General features: G+C 47.6%; 2 pseudogenes; both read left to right on the plus strand.

The window, feature by feature from the left end:
- The first annotated feature begins 728 nt into the window (after positions 1-728).
- LOC140470174 (U2 spliceosomal RNA) lies at positions 729-896 on the plus strand (annotated as a pseudogene).
- A 5289-nt stretch (positions 897-6185) lies between these two features.
- On the plus strand, positions 6186-6357 carry LOC140470172 (U2 spliceosomal RNA; annotated as a pseudogene).
- The last annotated feature ends 5520 nt before the right edge of the window (positions 6358-11877 follow it).

Genomic DNA, 11877 nt, shown 5'->3' on the forward strand with positions numbered 1-11877 from the left:
ACTGTTGTGCATTAATTGAATTTGGGGTGTGTATGTCTCTGGACATCACACCCTCTTGCAAGAGTAAAATACTGATTCAGATTTTGTCTCGGACTGCAATTATTGAAGTGTGTGAGCTTTGTTTCTCACAGCGGGGGTAGGGGTTAATTGTTTTTTAACGAAGTGTGACATTTCATCAAGGTATGTAGGTAATCCGTACCATCTTCATTGAGTGGTTACTATTGGCTGTGCACTGTCTGAGGGGCCATTAGAGCCAGATTCAATCATGGCTTTCAGGAGGGAGTTAAATGATTATCTGCAGGGGGAAAAGCATGGCGAGTGGAACTAGGGAAGGAACCCATAGAGAGTGACAGCTAATGCAGACAATGAGAGGCTGCAGTACCTCCCTCTGCGCTGCACCATTCTCTGTGTACAGCTCTGTCTCAGTGGGTTGTGCAATCTCAGTGATACTCTGTCAGAGACACGACCGGCTTGTTAGTGACGTACACTCAGCCCCAGCGCAGCTGATTGGTACATTACTGGTCATCTACATTCACTATCAAACAGGTTCATAGAAAAGATGAGATGAATTCACCTGGATAAATGGATTGTTTACTCTGGTTAGCAGATCTGGAATAACTAGGCAGCAATGAAACTGTCAGCTGTGAGCTATAGGTCTTTGGTCACAGTCAGGCTGATAGAAATACAGGAAGCGGCTGGGTCCTAAGGTAGTCATGAATGTGGCAAGTATCTCTTCTCGGCCTTTTGGCTCAGATTATGTGTAGTTCTGTTCTTATCACCTAATTAATTAACAATAGTTTTTATTTAATGTAATTAACTATGCTCTTAGGGATCATTTCTATCGTTCTCGGGCTTTTGGCTCGGAACATGTGTACTTCCTGAGGAACAGAGGAAAAGATACTGCTCGAGTGCTGCAGGTTCGTCGCAGCAGACGTGTGCTGGCGGGGGCAAAAAAACGGGGCTAGTGTTGCGAGTCGTCGGAGCTGCTGGAGACCATCACTGGATCGTGATTGGACGCTGGAGGATCGTTTGGTTGTGCTGACCTGCTGTTGGTGGATCTTTATGCTGACTTCAGCCTAACGCCAATTCAGGTACCAGCCAACCTAAGAGCTATGGCCTCAACAGCCGCTCGCAGCCCAGGCCTGGGCATTCGCAACACAGTCAAGGTGACTGTGAAGAAGGTGGAGGAGCACACACCATTCGATAGGAGGGTGTTCATGAAGAAGATTTTGCTGGAATGCTGCGAGTTTGAGGTAGCGGAGGTGTACTGCCTGCAGGATTTCCCTGTGGCAGGCTATTTCGATGTGACCTTCAGGAGCATGACGAAGTGCGAGCCACTCATGAAGGTCTTCAAGGAGAAGGAAGGAGAACCTCTGTTCTCCATCTTGTTGGCGGTCCCATTGTGTGTGCTTCCTGCGCAAAGGAGTCGGGTTGTAACAATCCAGATGTACAACCCTCACGTCCCAGCAGCAGATGTCCTGTCCTTCTTGAGAAGATACGTCCAGGTCGAGGGAGAGAGTACCGATGTGGTCGATCCTTTCGGGATCTGGACCAGCAAACGACAGGTCAGGGTAACCCTGAGTGTCGATGCCAGTGGGAACATCCACCACCTATCCTCCAGCTTTGCCATCGGTGGAAGCAGAGGTTACCTGACATGCGCAGGGCAGCCAAAAGTGTGCCGAACCTGCAGGAGGTCAGGCCACATGGCGGCGGATTGTAAGGTGACCGTCTGCTGAAACTGCAAGCAGGAAGGCCACCTGACCAAGAAATGTAAGGAGGACAAGAACTGTAATCTGTGCGGAGAGGCGGGCCACATGTACAAGGCCTGCCCAAGTCGAGGGGTCGCCACCCACAGATGGCCGGAGGTGGCAACACGAACCATTGACCGCCTAAGACCAACAAGGTACCACAAAACAGCACGAGAACGGTGTTTGGAGGCACCCAGAAGGAAGGGAAGGCTGTAGCGGAGCAGACGGCAGACAGCGGGGTGATGGAGCAGCCAATCCATGATCCTTCAAGACAGACGGAGGAAATGGAAGAGGAGGGATCAAAGGTGGAAGAAGATTGGATTAGTGTCAAAAGCAGGAAGAGGAAACATTCCAAAGCCACCCAGCGAAGGGGGAAGCGACATCTACACGACGAGGATACAGGCAGCTCTTCAGACGGTGAGGATGGACGCAAGGAGGGTCATCACCAGAGGAAGAGACAGAGCGCCGTGGGGAAAAAGGAGGGCAGCACCGCCCAAGCAGGAAAAGACGATCTCTCTAAGGGGATGGGTAAAGGCCTCCCCCGACCTGGTGAGAACCAAGCGGTACCCACCTGCCCAAAGCTCTAGTAAACTGGCAGCAGAGGTCAAATGACAGCCCCGCTGTCAGATGGAGAACTGAACTATGCCGACTCTGGGCCCGACCCGAAGACACCAGAGCGGAGAAATGGTTCCAGCGTGGAGCCGGACAGCTACCTCAGCCCTGGGAGCGTCCAGCAGTTTGCCGTCACCATGGAACTGCACACAGCTACACCAGAGGGGCAAGACCAGCAGCAAATGGACACTGTTAACCTTGTAAACTGTTAAAATGGGGTTAAAAACTGCCAGCATCAATGTGCGTAGAATCAAATCGGCTACACGATGTGTTTCTACGGTAGCCTTCCTGGCCAATGTTAAAGCCGACGTCCTGTTTCTGCAGGAATGTGGGATACCGCACCTCAGCAGCTACAGAAGATGGCCGAGCTTGTGGGCCCATGGGCCTTCAGTTTGGTCGGGGGGCAACGATAGCCGCGCCTCCAGCCTGTTTATCCTGTTGAGAGGAGGCAACTTCACCATCTCCGAGGTTAAGGAGGTGGTGAGCGGGCGCCTCCTCGTCGCCGACGTCATGTACAGGAATGCTCCCCTGAGACTGATTAATGTGTACACCCCAGTGGGTAAGAGCAAACGGTTGGCCGTCCTGCAGCAGCTTCCACTGTTGCAGGCTACGTCCAGGCCGGTTATTCTGGCCGGAGATTTCAACTGTATCATTGATGCAGATGAACGATCCGGCGGAGGGGGCAGTAAACTGGCCGCCACGTCCAGAGCCCTGATGGACACGGTAAAACATGCCAAGCTGTGCGACATCTTCAGCACCCCTGCAGATGGAGCGTAGCGTAGATTCACCTGGTCATGGGCAGACGGGTCTATCCGCTCAAGGATAGATTACCTGTTTGTGTCCCGAACGCTCTCAGTCAGATCCACCAATGTCAAGCCGGAGTTCTTCTCTGACCACTGCCTCCTGCTGGCCGACTGTCACCTACAGGACGAGCAGCGGGCTGGTAAGGGAACGTGGAATTTGAACACAAAGCTGTTGACCCCGGGAAACATTGAGGAGCACAGGAGGGACTACGCAGTTTGGAGAACAGTGAAGCCCCTCTTTGAGTCCCCAACGGACTAGTGGGAAACAGTAAAAGGGAACATCAAGAGGTTCTTCATCCTCAAAGGTGTTCAGGAGGCGAGAGAGAGGTGGGGAAAACTGTCCCAGCTCCAGGAAAGTATGCAGAACCTGCTCCTGCTGCAGACGATTGGGGTGGATGTAACGGAGGACCTCAAGGAAGTGAAGGGCCAGAAAGCGTCGCACTTTGATTCGGAGACCTCCAAGATAATCTTCCGGTCCAGGGTCCGCTCGGTGGAGCAGAACGAGACGTGCTGATGTTTCTTCTTCCAGAAGGTGCACAAACAGAACTCTGTGCTCAGCAGCCTGAAGGAAGAAGATGGCTCGATAACGTCATCTCAAGCTGACGTCATGAGGATCAGTAAATCCTTCTATGCCAGACTGTATGACACGAGGCCGACCGACAGCATGGCCTCCCAGTCGTTTCTGTCCTCTATCACGGAGGTCTTAGACGACAGAACACGCGAGACGCTGGTCCAGCCGGTATCTCTGGACGAGCTGACCAAAGCCCTCGAGTCCTTCGAAAAGAATAAAACTCCCGGAAGCGATGGCTAACCGGTCGAGATCTATTCCGCTCTGTGGGACCTGATTGGCCAGGACCTGCTGGAGGTGTATATCAGTATGCTTCGGGCAGGTACCATGAGTGAATCCATGAGGAAAGGCATCATCACCTTCATCTAGAAGCGGAAGGGGGAGAGGGAGGAACTCAGAAATTGGAGACCAATCTCACTGTTGAATGTGGATTATAAAAATTCTGTCAACGGTAATCGCCAACCGGATCAGGACTGCTCTAGGGTCAGTGATTCACCCTGACCAAACCTGTGCTGTGCCGGGCATGAAAATCGCTGACAGTCTCGCGCTCCTCAGGGATACGATCGCCTACGTGCAGGACAGAGGGTTGGACACCTTGCCTGATCAGCCTGGACCAGGAGAAAGCCTTTGACAGGATATCACACAGGTATATGAGAGATGTTCTCTACAAAATGGGCTTTGGGGAGGGAATCTGCAATTGGATCAGACTGCTCTACACCAACATTGTCAGTGCAGTCTCAATCAGTGGGTGGGAATCAGATAGGTTCCCAGTCAGATCTGGAGTCAGGCAGGGCTGCCCTCTCTCTCCTGCCCTTGTTTGTGTGACGCATAGAGCCATTTTCCGAGTCCATCAGGAAGGATGCGAGCCTGAGAGGGGTGACTATTCCTGGCAGCGGGGGCCTGCAGGTTAAGGCCTCCCTGTAAATGGATGACGTCGCTGTTTTCTGCTCGGATCGGCTGTCCGTGCGCAGACTAATGTGCATATGTAACCCGTTCGAACGGGCCTCGGGGGCTAAGGTAAACCGAGGCAAGAGCGAGGCCATGCTCGTCGGGAACTGGGCCGAACAATCATCGATCCCCTTCACCGTCAGGACCGACCACCTGAAAGTGCTGGTATATGGATCGGAGGGGCTGGGGCGTGCGACAAGTCTTGGGAGGAGCGTATCAGCAAAGTGAGGCAGAAGCAGGGCAGATGGAAGCTACGGTCGCTCTCCATCGTGGGAAAAAAACTGGTCATCAGGTATGAGGCACTGTCATTGCTATTATACGTGGCACAGGTCTGGCCTATTCCCAGAACCTGTGACACTGCAGTCACCCGGGCCATATTCCAGTTTATATGAAGGTCAAAGATGGACTGGGTCTGAAGGGACTCGCTGTACAAAGATGTGGGCAACGGGGGAAAAAATACATCCAATGCCACCCTCACCCTGATTGCCACCTTTGTGTGTGGCTGCATCAAGCTGTGCATGCATCCCCGGTACGCAAACACCAAGTGTCACTACGCACTAAGGTTCTACCTGTCCCCGGTGTTGCGAAGGATGGGCCTGGCCTCGCTGCCGTAGAACCCTCCAAGTAGTTGGACCGTTCCGTATCACCTGTCCTTTTGGGAAGTTTATGAAGAAAAACATCTTTGACCACAAGCCTATCAGGAAGTGGTCAGCACGTAGTGTCCTTGAGACCCTTCGGGAAAAGGAGAGGGCGGAACCTATTGAGCGGTTCCCTGAGCAGACTGTCAAAGCCATTTGGCAGAATGCATCATCGCCCGAACTTTCCAACAAGCACCAACACATGGCTTGGCTGGTGGTGAGAAGGGCTCTGCCTGTGAGATCCTTAATACACGCCCGGACTCTAAGCCGCACCGCACGCTTCCCTAGGAGCGGCTGCGTGGGGGGCGGGGGGAACGAGACTGTCACACACCTCCTTCTGCAATGTGCCTACGCACAAGAAGTCTGGAGAGGAATGCAGTGGCGTTTGTCGAGGTTCGTCCCAAGCAACGCCGTGACGCGGAACTCCGTGCTCTACGGCCTGTTCCCCGGGATGCACACCGAGACGAACATCAACTATGCCTGGAGGATCATCAACTCGCTGAAGGACGCTCTCTGTGCAGTCCGAAACCTGTTGATCTTCCAGGTGAAGGAGTTGACCCCGACTGAGTGTTGCAGACTGGCACATTCCAAGGTCCAGGACTATGTGTTGATGGATGCGCTGAAGCTTGGGGCAGCTGCCGCCAAGTCGCGGTGGGGAAAGACCTCCGTGTAACATCTGCCTGCCTAAAGAAGAACAGGGGACTCACGCAGTCATTTGCGCTCTGCTGACGCCTCAGCTCAAAATGTCATCGTACAGACCTGTAAATAGGAATGATTACTCTGTTTTCGGTATGCAAACACATGGAATGTTTACATATGCATGGCATGTCCAGTTGTACAGATCATCAAAGTATTTTATGAATAAAGTATATTTTTGAAATAAAAAAAAGTTCTTGTCAGTTTTAATATCTGATATGTCCCTGACTAAGGGACTGAATATTAATCTGATTTTTGCAGGAAGGAGTCGTGATACGAGCTTGCTCCACTAACTTCATTCATCGTACCAGTATTGCAGTGTTTCTGGGAATGGTGTACACCTCATTAAAGAATTTGAAAAGCAGCTTTGTTTATCCTCTTTTTGTTATGCTTTTGCTTTATCCCTTATGTTCCGAGTACGGACAGTTTTCGTTAGTCAAGTCAGACTTGCCATCATGCAAATCAACTTGTTCTACAATCCGATTTGTCTGTGTCTTTCAGCGTGTTATGTTGAGCGCTCACTCTCAGTGTTATCACTTCATCCCTGGTATATGCCGCCCCTTCCCACCAACTCCAATTCCGAACAACAAAAGTAAAACAAAGTTGCCCACCAGCTCCACCTAATGGCAAACGGCATTTCAGAAAACAAAATGGAGAACCTGAAGCTATTGAAGTAATCGACAGTTCGGATTTTGATGATGATGAGAATCACTTTGATGTATTGAATGAGACATTTTGAGAACAATGTGAAGCAGACAACGATTTGATGCATTTAAGGCACAAAATCAGAGAGATGTGCAACACAGAAACAGATCCTTCAGTCCAACTTGTCTATGCCAACCAGATATCCTAATCTAGTCCCATTTTCCAGCATTGGCCCATATCTGTTCATATATCCATCGAGATGCCTTTTAAATGCTGTAATTTAATTTAAATGCATCCACCACTTCCTCTGTCATCTCATTCCATACACGCACCACCCTCTGCATGAAAAGGTTGCCCCTTACATCCCGTTGAATTTTTTCCCCTTTCATGCTAAACCTGTGGCCTCTAGTTCTGGACTCCCCCACCCCAGTGAAAAGAACTGCTGATCTCTGCATTGTACAGAGTGACTGCTACTCTCTATATGATACATAGGAACAGCTATTGTCCAAATTATACACAGAGACTGCTGTTCTCTACCTTTTACAGAGGGACTGCTGTTCTTATCTTACACACAGGGACTGCTGTTCTCTTTCTTATAGACAGGTACTGTTGTTCTCTATATTATACACATGCGCTGGTAATAGACAAAGGGATTGTTATTCTCTGTATTATACACAGGTACTGCTGTTCTCTATATTATAGACAGGGACTCATGTTTTCTGCGTTGTACAACGTGACTGCTGTGCTCTATATTTTCACAAGGACTGCTGTTCTCTATACTATATCCTGCTGTTTTCGGGAACTATGGACCGGTGAGCCTGACGTCAGTTGTGGGCAAGTTGTTGGAGAGAATCCTGAGTGATAGGATTTGCACACATCTGGAAAAGCAAGGACTGATGAGGCATAGTCAATGTGGCTTTGTGCATGGGAAATTATGTCTCACAGGCTGGATTGAGTTTTTTAAAGTATCAAAAGATTGAACATTGATGAAGGCTTTGACAAGCTCCCTCATGGTGGCCTGGTGAGCAAAATTTGGTCAGAAGGAATACAGGGAAATCTAGACATTTGGATACACAACTGGCTTGAAAGATGGTGGTAGTGATGGTGGTGGTGGAAGCTTGCTTTTCAGACTGAAGGCCTGTGACCAGTGGGGTGCCACAGGGATTGGTGCTGGGTTTCACTGCTTTGTGTCATTTATATAAATTATATGGATGTGAGCATAGGAGGTACAGTTCGTAAGTTTGCAGATGAAACCAAAGTTGGAGGTGGAGTGGACAGCAATAACGGTTACCTCAGAGTACAACAGGATCTTGATCAGAGGGGCCGATGGGCTAAGGAGTGGCAGAACAAGTTTAATTTAGGTAAATGAGAGGTACTGCACTTTAGAAAGGAAAATCAGGACAGGGTTTATACACCTAATGTTAAGGTCCTGGGGAGTGTCCAATGAGACCTTGGAACACGGTTCATAGTTCCTTGAAAGGGGAGTCGCAGATGGAAAGGATAGTGAAGAAGGTGTTTAGTATGTTTTCCTTAGTGGGACAGCACACTGAATATAGTAATTAGGAGGTCATATTGCAGTTGTGCAGGACATTGCTTGGACCACTTTTGGATTATTGTGTTGCAATTCAGGCTTTCTTCCTCTTGGAAACATGTCGTGAAACTTGAAAGGGTTAGAAAATACATGGGAACAAATGTTCTCTGCAATATGCACAGGATCTGCTCTTCTCTACAATAGGCAGGACAGCTACTCACTGTAATACACGCAGGGACTTCTGTTTCATACACTATGAAATTGCTGTTTTGCATAGCATACACAGGGACTGCTGTTCACTGCAATATAGAGAGTAAATGCTGTTCTGTATAATCTAATATTGCAGGTCAGGCGATGACCCAGTGACCCAGTGATTGACTGCTAATCCAGAGACCCAGGTAATGTGCTGGGGACCCAGATTCAAATCCTGCCATGGCAGATTGTGGAATTTGAATTCTAGAAAAATCTGCAAGTATGAAAGTAATCATGGCCAGGAATCCATTGCGGATTGTTGGGAAAACCCAACTTGTTCTGGAATGGCTTTTAAGGAAGGAAATTGCAATCTTTACCTGGTCTGGTCTCCATGTTTTTCCAGACCCACAGCAATGTGGTGGAATCTTAACTGCTCTTTGCACCATTCGGGATGGGCAAGAAATGCTGGCCGAGACAACAACACCCTCATTCCACAAATGAATAAAAAAGATAACATTTAACAAACTGGAACAGAGACAATGTGCCAAAATCTGCACTGTAACATGACATTGATTACTACTTAAGGTCCTGTGGGGTGTAAATTTTGGAATTTATATGGAATAATTTTGTTCAAAAAGTGTGGAGCTGGATAAACACTGCCAGTCAGGCAGCATCCAAGGAGGAGGGCAGTCGATGTTTCCATCCTAAGCTCTTCCTCAAGACCATCTGTCCTTTTCCAGCACCACACTTTTTGACACTGATCTCCAGCATCTGCAGTCCTCCCTTTCTCCCAGCATAATTTTGTTGGTGTGTTTTTTTGTGTCTCTGAAGTTAATAGTATTTCTGTAATTGTGGTGATTATAAAAAGGACAGGTGTCAAAGCTGGGCTGTAGAATGGATGGGTTTTGTGCACTAATGGATGTTGATTAAAGCTAAGCTGTTATGTCTCAAAGTCAAATAAATTTGAATTTTTAGAAAGAGATTCACTTCTCACCAAATTTCTAGCCACTGTTTAAGCTGAATTTCGCAGGCAACAAAAGTGATCAACTTTACCCCAAACTGTAATCCCAGCATTTCAAGAAAACTATGTCAGTAATGTTGCTCACATACAGCTGGAAACCTGTTCTATTGTTTTGAAAACAAAAGGAGTTGAAGCTTTTGATATGAAATGTGAAGGTGATGCTGATTGGCTCGTTCATCATTACCATGGAGAAGCAGCAAAAACAGATAGCTGTCAATCTCAACTCTCAGACCAGATAGGTGGACTCTGATTGGTCAGGGTGTCACTATGGACATACAGCAGAGTTTGGTTGTCTCCATGATGCCTTTCTCATCAAAGAAGTACAATGTCTGTAAAAATTCCTTTTGCCGACATGACCCAGAGTCCTGCGGAATTATATTTGTTGCTTCTAACTCATGCACAGATGCATCCAGCTGTTGATCTTGAATTGGTTTCCAATTTAACTCTTAGAATAATTCAGATTATTGACTCAATGATTTCCAAAGCAGAATCAATTCTAATGAGGCTTACAAGCATGGACTGGTTGAGCGCAGGCAGCTTGCTGCCAGCAGAGAATGATCAAATGGACATGCTTTCTGACATGGTCCACCAGTTGTCAGGATATAAGGCTGACATATCCGGCATCCCATCAGCACCAAAACCCATGTAATGTTATTCATTTGTGACTCACCTGTTGGCCTTGTGTGTGAAGGTGGTAACCTGCCTAATGATGCCAATGATAGAATTTGTTCTCACTGTTCACTGCACCCACCAAGTATGCGTTCCCCTAGACATACAGAATCGATGTCCCTTTTCTGTCCTATCCTATCTGTTACTGAGTCTGCACAGCCTGAATTGGTTGAATGCTTTGTGAAACTATGAAAGTCATGTTTAAATGAGTTATCCACATGCTCAGTGAAGGATTCCTTCACCATCACGGAGACCATATGAGAGCTACATTCTGAAAGTGATAGCATGCCCAAGTGCTCTATCAACATTGCCAGCTTATTTATCAGTATACAGCTCAACTAAGCCATTGAAATTCAGACATACCACTTGTGTCTGATTCAGTGTTCACCAAACATCATCTTCTTTTTCCTTTCTGGCGGCATCGTGGCTTCGTGGTTAACACAGCGCCAGGGTACTGGGTTCAATTCCAGCCTTGGGTAACTGTCTGTGTGAATATTCTCCCCATGTCTCTTTGCATATTCTCCCCAGGTCTGAATGGGTTTCCTCCTACAATCCAAAGATGTGCAGGTTAGGTGAATTGGCTGTGCTAAATTGCCCATAGTGTTCTGGGTTGTGCAGATTAGGTGCATTAGTCTGGGATAAATGTAGAGCAATAGGAGAATAGGTCTGGTTGGCTTACTCTCTGGAGGATTGGTGTGGATGTCTTGGGCTGAAGGGCGTGTTTCCACATTGTAGGGAGTCTATGATACACATGAACTGAGCACCTTGTGTTGTTGACTTCTGTTCCAATAACAACTTGTATGACCAAATAGATGGTGTTACCATGGGATATTCTCGAGAGAAAACTCTTCCTAACATCTTTATTGGTAGCCATGCAAAACACATCTTTGATGGCATGATACCTCGCTTCTATCCACTTGCATATCTTCAACATGTAGATGACATGTTTGCGAAAATTGAATCTGCATTAAAGAGTTTTTTTTACTAAGTTCGATTATTGCCATCTTATGCTAAAATTCACCACTGAAACGGAGTACCCTTTCCTTGATACTTTCATTGAGAAATCAGCCAAATTGGTTTTAAACTCCGATTACTGAAAGCCGACATTCACTGGTCAGCAGACATGTTAGGGTTCCTCCAGTCCTCCAAGATCAACTTGTGGGGACCTTCTTGAATATGGTCCTCACCATCCTCTCACTGTGTGGCCTTGACACTGAGATAGAGCCTATCAAAACTAGTTCTTGTGCGAACAGATTCCCACATGAAATCATCACTCATTGTACATCATAAAAACCCATGAAAGGGCCTGTCTCCACCCCTTTGACACTATGCAGTGCCTGTTCTCATTCATTATCTGGGAAAGGAAATGTCACAGAATTGTAGAGTCATCGAGTCCAACATCATAAAGACAGCACCTTCGGCCCATACTGGTCTAGGATGACCAGAAAATAAAACATGGTGCATTACAGCGCACTACACGCCCTTTATGCAAGCGCTCGGCTAATACTGGACCTTACACTCATAGATCATTGAACATTACAGCACAGTACAGCCCCTTCATGGAACTGCTTGCCTGATAAAGGAAGTCACACAAATACAACATGGAAGATTACAGTGTAGTACAGGCCTTTTATGGAACCGCTCGGCTATAAAGGAAGTTAGACTCGTAGAACATAGAACATTACAGCACAGTACAGGCCCTACAACCGCTTGGTGAATGCAGGATGTTACACTCATAGAACATAGAACATTACAACGCAGTACAGACCCTTTATGCAAACACTCACCTGATACAGGAAGTTGAAT

This window comes from Chiloscyllium punctatum, chromosome 50 (genome assembly GCF_047496795.1).
Source record: "Chiloscyllium punctatum isolate Juve2018m chromosome 50, sChiPun1.3, whole genome shotgun sequence".
In the NCBI taxonomy this organism is placed as follows: domain Eukaryota; kingdom Metazoa; phylum Chordata; class Chondrichthyes; order Orectolobiformes; family Hemiscylliidae; genus Chiloscyllium; species Chiloscyllium punctatum.